Source organism: Mus pahari, chromosome 19 (assembly GCF_900095145.1).
Source record: "Mus pahari chromosome 19, PAHARI_EIJ_v1.1, whole genome shotgun sequence".
In the NCBI taxonomy this organism is placed as follows: domain Eukaryota; kingdom Metazoa; phylum Chordata; class Mammalia; order Rodentia; family Muridae; genus Mus; species Mus pahari.
The window spans coordinates 32,153,654-32,162,343 of NC_034608.1; positions in this window are offsets into that span (position 1 = coordinate 32,153,654).

Genomic DNA, 8,690 nt, shown 5'->3' on the forward strand with positions numbered 1-8,690 from the left:
GTAGGCTTGTCATTGTCACCATAGCTGGGTAGGCTTGTCATTGTCACCATAGCTGGGTAGGCTTGTCATTGTCACCATAGCTGGGTAGGCTTGTCTGTTGCTTCTCTAGAAGCTCACGAGGAGGCGTCTTCTTCCATCTATGCTATCCTTACATAGATCTCACGCAGGTTCCTTTCTTACTGTGACTCATCCCAGAGTGAGGAAAGCCTCGCTTGGATTGGCTGTTTGTGGAGCTTCTGGGAGACCTGGCTTGCACACCTGGCTTGCAGGAGTCCCTGTGAGGAGGGCTGAGAGATTATGGTGACAAAGTCCTGAACAAACAGGTCTGGGCTGTTGGGAGTGGTGCGTGCCCCTCCTCCAGTCCTGGCAGTGCATCTTCTCTCAGGCGCATCTCTCCTGGTGATACCTTTCCTCTCTGTCACTGTCCCATGACCCAGGCCAGCTGGGCTTCTTTATCATGGCAGAGAGATCCCAGGAGACGCCTGGTGCTGGCCCACCACTTTTCCCTGAGTAGGTGACGCTGTCTGGAGCCCTTTTGGCCCCTCTGGCTTGTGCTATCATCCCCCGTGACTTTCCCACGTGCTGTAGATGGGAGCAACTGCCACCTGGTGTCAATGGAACTTCGCTTTTCCCACAGGAAACGAGGCAAATGTCAGCTCTCCTCAGCCAATTCACCAGGCCCAGGCCCTCCCCCAGATCACAGGGTCCAAGGCCTAATCCTTGGTGTCTGCAGGTGTCCTCTCTTCCCAGGGGTTCATGGGGCTCACAGTTTGTCCTGCCTCCTCTGTGGACTTCAGTCTGATGAGTCACATCTCTGTCCCTGGGAAAGTTGTTTTACGGACTCACTCTCCCTGCCTTTGGCCCCCAGCCTTCCCCGTGCTTCTCCAGCTGTTTCTTGAGGTGGGACCTGTGATTAGCTTGACTCCGGATGCCATTTTTTTCCCCCTTGTGAGAGCTTAAGTTTAGCAATCCCCCTTTCAAGTGTGCTTCCTCCTTGCTGCCTGCTCTCACTGTAGGGTCTCAGACCCAGGGCAAGCAGCTGAGGCGCCTGTTTAATGTACCACAGTGGACCTGGCCTCGAGCTCCTCCCAGCATCTCTCAGTCCTTACCTTACACGGGTACGGCTGGCAAAGCCCGCCCTCTACCCAGAACTTTCCACCCCAGAGGCTGGGCTTCCCCTTCCCAGAAGTTCCTCCCTATCCAATCCAGAAATTTTAGTCCCTCTCTCCTGTCTCTCCCTTTCTCTGAATTTTCTCTCTCCCTGTATGTGCAAGTTCTTTCTCTGTCCTCCGACCCATGGTGACTTCCCTGACCTCATTCACTGGGACCAGTGAACTTACCCTACAGCAGCCTCCTGTTAAGCCTGCCTTTATATACTTTAATTCAGCTTCAGTTGGTTCATTTCATGGGGGTTGGGAGGGACTAACTTGCCACTCACCTAGGTCCCCGTCCTTGCATGGTAGATATGCAAGTAAAATAAAAATAAATAAATAAATAAATAAAAATAAAATAAAAAAAAAACGATCTTTATGAGGACAATCTTGATTCTTCATGTTGTGTTTCAGCTCTGCTGATTTCTTCTCGGTAGGTAGGTAGGTCCTTGTTTGGTGCTGATGTTTCTCATCGCTGCTCTGGGTAGCTGGCCCCCTGGGTGAGACAGGAGTCAGTTTGAGGAGACTTTCCCCAGAATCCTAAGTGTGGAAGTAAACATCTCTGCTTGCAGACGTGATTTGTTGAGGGTGATGGCGATGTGTTTGGCTCTAGGCAAGAAGTTCCTCTCCCCTATACCCAACGAGCATGGATTCAAATTGGAATACGGTGTCTCCTCTGGGTCCAGATTCATGCTGGACGCTCTGGCTCTGCCTGCTATGGAGAACTGGCTCTTTCTGTCTGCTTCCTGGCCCCTTCCTGGCGAGGGAGTAAGAAGCTTTGGCCATCAGAAGTGTGCTTTCTGGCCATGGGATTGTGTGCTCACTCTAGTCTGGGCCTGCCTCAGTTTGTCCCTCTGAGTTCCTTTGGCAAAGCAACCGTGCCTCAGTGACTGACCTCTGCAGCCCCTGGCTCTGACTGCTGGCCGAGCCGCAGCTCTCTCCTTCCTATCCACTTTGGAGGCCAAGGGCCACGTTGGCCTCCCACAGCCCAGGTCGCCTGCCCTGTCCCAGCTATGCTTTCTCTGTGTGGCTATTCTCCATGCCAAGGAGCAGGACACATGGGTGCTCAGAAGACTGCCACGTCCCTTTGAACTGGCGCTGGACACCTGAGGGCATTCCTCAGCCTCTGGAGGCCTGGAACAGTATTCCCAATGCCCTTAAAGTACAGGGACAAAACTGGAGGACTTGAGTTCTCCGAACGTGGGAGTGATGTCCATGTTTGGTCACAACCTTTGATGGGGCTCTGCCAAGAACACCAGCAGTTCCTCTTTGGCTGCAGTCGCTTGTTTTTTTTTTTTTTTTCTGTATGCCATCAGGTTTGGCTCTCGCCCATCTGCCTGGGATTCCCAGCTTGTACAGGAGGGCTTGGGCATTTCGAGCCGCCTTGTCTTTGAGTGAATTTGCTTTCTGGAGAAAAGTTTGTCAGTCAGCTGTGCCACGCAGGCATGTTCTGCAGTAGGCGGAGTATCAGAAGATGTAGCAGATGCATTACTCTCCGGTCCTGCCCCGCAGATTCTAGCCTTCTTTCTGAAGGTGATGGCACCGTCCACTTACTGTGCTTCACACGCCCATGTGGCCACTTCATCCCAAGCAGAACTCTTCGTGTATAAGTAAAACCCCCAACAGGCTTTGCTAATAATAAAAAACGCTGCCCCCAGCACACTGAGTGGACAGCAGCGTCTTTTAGCTCTGAGATGTTTCCTCCAATAAAGCTAAGTGCAATACCAACATATTAAATATGATCAAGGAAAGCTGCCCTGATTAAAAAAAAAAAAAAAAAGTGGGGACTTCCACTCCGTGGAGGCTTGCCAGACTCAGAGACACCAAGGAAATAGAAAGTACTCAGGGTTGTGGGGTTCTGGACTTTGGCTCCTTAGCTTCTTGCTAAGTCACAGTTTGTCCCATAATTGGGCTGTATGCTAGGAACAGGTAGGAAAAGGACAGAACCCAAGAGAGCCATCCAGGAGTGGGGAAGAGGAGTTTTTAGGTTGTCAACAACTAGAAAGTGTTTGGGCATCTTTATCTTTTCCTTCACTTAAGACATAATCTCACTATGTAGCCACGGCTCGCCTGCAATTAGCCATGTAGCTCAGGCTAGCCTCGAACTCTGACATCTGCCTGCCTTTACCTCCTAAGTGCTAGAACGGAAAGTACAGACTACCGTGCCTGGTATATTTGCCAGTCTTATCCAATGTGGTCCTCATGGAGACAAGAGGTCAGGAACACTGCTAGAAAGGGCCCAGTGAGTTTCCGTAGTCAGGGTGACACTGTAGCTCCCAATAGCCTTCAAAGAAGAAGGAAGATCTGCGGACCCACAACTCCCCTCCCAAGTCCAGGGGTCAGTGCGGCACAGGAATGAGGTCTGTTCCTCCACCTCCCACCTCAAAGGAGAGCAACACCTTGGTTTAGGCTGAAGACACCCCCCCAACTGTCATGTCCTGACACCAAAATAAACTAAAAGCTAACCTTTGACCTGCCCCTATGCATTCATCAGAGAGAGAGAGAGAGAGAGAGAGAGAGAGAGAGAGAGAGAGAGCCTGAGTAGAGAGAACACCACTGGATCAAGAGTCAGAACTGGGGCTAAAGAGATGGCTCAGTGGTTAAAAGCACTGACTACTCTTCCAAAGGTCCTGAGTTCAAATCCCAGCAACCACATGGTGGTTCACAACCATCCCTGGTGAGATCTAATGCCCTCTTCTGGGGTATCTGAAGACAGCTACAGTGTGCTTACACATAATAAATCTTTAGAAAAAAAAAACCCTCATCCACAAAGAGGCAAGCAGTTGGGAAGACATCCCATGAGAGACATCAGCCCTGTTTTTAAATTCAGGGCGACTGTGTAGGCCCACCAACTGTGGCTGCAAGCCAAGCATAACTAGGTTCTTATCTGAGGTTACAGTGACTTCCACCTCTATCCAAGCCATACCACTATCAAGCAGTCCAGAGACTCATTCTAGGAAGTTCTGGGCCCTTTGGAACTCTTCAGCCAGGAAGTCAACTTAAATATCTTGCAAACCACCCCTAGTTTCTCTGGGGTATTTCAAAACTCATCGCTAGAAATCTGAATTTTTCCATTAGGGAGTATGGTACTGTTTTAGGGGAGGGGAGGCAAAAAGTCAACAGGTCACCCATGTTCGACCCCAGATGGAAACAGTGGGCATTGCTGCCGTCCGTGAACAGGGTGCTCCAGTCTGTCTCCATTCCAAGGCTGTTCAAGACTGAATTGAATGAAAGATTCTGTGGTCTGTGATAAACGCAAGGGGACAGGGCTTCTTACCTACCTGAAGCCAGTATTAGGAAAGTCACCAGGAGCTCTTTCAGCATCCTGAGTCAGCTTCTTACCCCAGGTCCCTATTGTCTCTGAAGGCCGTTGTTCCCAACCACTGTGCAGAGTTAGGGATAGTGCCCACAATCCTAGCTTTATGAGTACCTCAGAGCCAAGCACATGTGAATCTGTGTTACTATATTCAAATGCCAATCATAGTTCCAGAGACAGGTCTAGTTTACTCCAGAGCATAGATTCGATTGCCTGTAGCCCAGGTCTTGGGACGGGGGGGGGGGGGCCTGAGAATTGGGCAGATACACTGAACAGGACAGAAAGGGAACAGAGAAGACAACCTTGCCACAAAGAAGGAGAGGCAGACGTTGAAGTTGGAGAAACCTGGCTCCCACTAAACCCAGAGGCCAAATAACTGGCCCTCCACCCAGGACATATTCCGTATGGGAAATGAGGCAAGGTCCTATTTCAGCCAGGTCCCTTGTTCTACACTGTTCAGGAGAGTAACCACACCCACTAATAAAAGTTCTCACTGGGTAGGGGGAGGGGAAGGTGAACTGAAAGCCACACCCAGTGTCTCCTTCTAGAACACAAAAGCTCCTCTTCAAAGGCCAATACCCATCAGACCCCCAAACAAGCCCTGGTGTGTGTGTGTGTGTGTGTGTGTGTGTGTGTGTGTGTGTGTGTGGTGTGTGTGTGTGTGTGTGTGTGTGCGTGTGCGCCACCTCTACTCCCACTAAAGAATTTACTTCAAAAGACTCTTCATTCACTGCACAAGGAACAGTAAAGGAGATAGACAGCTTAGCTTGAAGAAGGAGACAAGGGAGACTCCACACCACAGCTGCTGCCTGACACTGCTGGGGCCACCTGTGTGGAAGGGCACCTGGGTTTTTTTGGGTCAGCAATCAGTAGAATTATAAACACAGCCCATCTATATTGTTTCCAAGCCTAAGCTGCCCCTAAGTTGAATGTGCTTCTTTTGATAGGCCGAGTTTCACCATGATGTGGCAATTTATTTATCAAGAATCTGAATCAAGAAGGTGGCCCTGCATCCTTCAATTCTGTGATGTGTGTGGAGGGCACTTTCTTTTAAATTTGCTTCTAGCTTTGGTCTTATTCCGTTCTCCCAACACCCCTAAGACATACCTGTCTTTCCATAAAGGAGACAATGGCCCAAAGGTGGGAGATCTCCCAAAGAGCATCATGTTAGAGTAGAGGGTAGGATATAGAATTAGACATCTTTGTTGCATACTCAGACAAGTTATATTCTTGCCTGCCAGTCAAAACTGAGCTGGGCACCTGGTCCTCAGCAACCTTCTTGGCTCAGACGTACAAAGCAAAATTTATATGCCTCCTGAGCCTCAGTGGGGTCCCTAACAGTCCCCGTGCTGAGCCTCAGTGTGGTCCCTAACAGTCCTGGTGCTGAGCCTCAGTGTGGTCCCTACCAGTCCCGGTGCTGAGCCTCAGTGTGGTCCCTACCAGTCCTGGTGCTGAGCCTCAGTGTGGTCCCTACCAGTCCTGGTGCTGAGCCTCAGTGTGGTTCCTAACAGTCCCCGGTGCTGTTGCTATAAACACTCGGTCTGCTGGCCTCCACTGCAGGCACACTGATTCCCTATAAGGACACCCACTTGTAGTCTGGTGCTAGGAGTTCACTGAGTCTGCTGAGGATCAGACAGTGGTGGGTGGCAGTCACAACATTGTTTCCTATGTGTTGTCACATCTTCTGCTTGGCTCATCCTCATAGCCCTTCACTCTGAGGAGCACATAATGTAGACCATCTTTCCCTCCCCTCTCAGGCCTCCCCCACCCCCACCCCCACCTGGAGCCATTCTGAGCAGAGGGTCTCGCCACATGAGTGAGAGAGCTACTTTGGAATTCCATCCAGGCTAGTCACCAGTAGACTGGGAGACCACCACCTCCCACTCCCAGACAGCTGGTTAGTACCTGCATAGACTGGTAGACTAGAGAGACTACACCAAGCATCCTACATATTGCAGGGCACTCTATACCCAAGCATCACTTGGCCCAAAGACGTTGACAGTGTTGAAGTTAAGAAACCCAGTATCTCGGCTGAAAAGATGGTTTAGCCCTTAAGAGCATTTCTGGCCAGGCATGACGAAGCACACCTTTAATCCCAGCTCTGGGGAGGCAGAGGTAGGTGGAACTCTGTGAGTTTAAGGGCAGCAGGATTTACATATCAAGGTCCAGGCTAGCCAGAGCTATATAGGAGCTATACAGTGAGATCTTGTCTCAAAAAATAAAAATAAGTATCTGTAACTCCTGTTCCAGGGGATCCTGTGTCTTCTTCTGGCCCCCATGGGCACTGCGGCCAGGCATACATGCACGCAAACATTCATACACATAAAAAAGAAAATAAAAAGAAACTCGGCATTAGAGATTTATCTGGTTGCCTTGGTTGGAGCTGTGCCAACTAGTCAATAAGGAAACTCATAAGAAATGATCGGCGAAGGACCAGAGAGGAGAACGTTGTCCCGCTCTTTACTGGAACCCACTGTGGGTCTCGCCTCTCATTTAAAGGGACTCTAAGGGGGAGCTCTAGGAGAAGGAAGAGGGGAGACATGAGGTAAGTAAGGCTTGGTGTAGCCCCGGGCATTTTAAGATGAGGCTCACTGGGAAGCCAGGTGCCAGACTTGACGGGAAGACTTCTCATGAGCCTCAGAGACACAGCTTCCTCCTGGCTTCTGGAAAAGGGGCAACAGAGTCACTGTGTAGTGACAGTTCCCTCTAGGACATAGAGTGATTACAGTGACGACTCCCACCAGAGACAGAGCCATCTAGTGACAATCCCCTCCTGAGACACAAAGCCATCCCGTGACCACTGCTGCCACATGAGAGACAACACTGCGCCTGTGTCCCTGTGGGAATCCTCCCGTCACTGGGAGGTCCCTGACTAAGAACCACGGCAGCACCTTCTTGGATGCCTCCCTTCTAGAGGCTGAATGACCCTCTGGTTCATCAGAAATACTGTTTTCCTGAGTTTCAAAATTTCCTTCTCGGTTGGAACAGAAGGTTTAGTCCATCTTCTGCTGTGTCTTCCCTTTCTCTGGAAGGGAAGGATACGATGCCAGAAAGGCTTATGAACTACTTCCTTGTGTTTACAGCGGAGAAAAGGTTTATTTATTTTACAATTACATCCACACTCAAACGGCAGCCAGGGACCATGGTGTTAGGAGGCTGGGGCCTTGTGTCCTCCCTGGGATGCTGAAGAGCTTTCTGGAAGGATTCTGTGACTTAGCCCTTGTCTCAGAAACACACACATCCTATTTAGCCTGCGGCCCCCTGCAGAGCCTCCCCAGCCAGGCTGTTGAGACAGCATCAGGCCTCAGCCTGGGTGTCAATATGGACTCTCTACCCAGCACCTCCCTGCCTTGGGCTTTCAGAGTGAAGGCTGTAGCTGTATCCCTGCTTCTCCAGAAACTGACTGCTCTGCTAAGATACCATGTCCATCCAGGCAACACCCTCCCCTGCAGATGAGGGGAAGGCGGGGGCTTTAAAATACCAGAAACACTGTTGTTGTTTAATTCTGAAAAGACTTCCATATTCTACAACCAGATAATAAAAGAAATTGGGGCCAAGGAGACTTTGCAAGCAGCGTGGATGCAGAGTGCAGCTTGGAGCCATGGCCTCCCCAAACCATGGCCTGTGAGGTCTTGGCAAAAGAGCCCGAGTAGTGAGTGAGATGTGCACTGCTTTTCAGCTAAAGCAAGCGTGGTTCAGATCCACGTGGCCCCGGTTTGGATGATGAAGGATGAAGACACTCAGCGTCCCCCTCCCTTCTATACTCCTTCCCCGACCTTTAGTGGCCTAGACACAGTCCGGTGCCTTCTCTGCCTGTGCTCTTCTCTGTAGATATTCTGGTTCTGGGATTGCCAGTGCAGGAGAGCTGGCGTGATGCACAGAGGCATCTATAGCCATGACCAGAAACTGGGAAACAGGATGGCAGACCAGACGTTGAAGGAAGTCTGCTCTGAGAGAACATGTCCCGTGGAAGGGTATGGCGACACTTGTATGTCCAAGTTGTTCTTAAAAATCAGTCGCCGGGCCTGGTGGCGCAGGCCTTTAATCCCAGCACTCGGGAGGCAGAGGCAGGCGGATTTCTGAGTTCGAGGCCAGCCTGGTCTACCAAGTGAGTTCCAGGACAGCCAGAGCTATACAGAGAAACCCTGTCTCGAAAAACAAAAACAAAAAAAAAAAAACAAAAAAAAAACACTGCTTGTGGACGTTGTACATCGTGGTGCGNA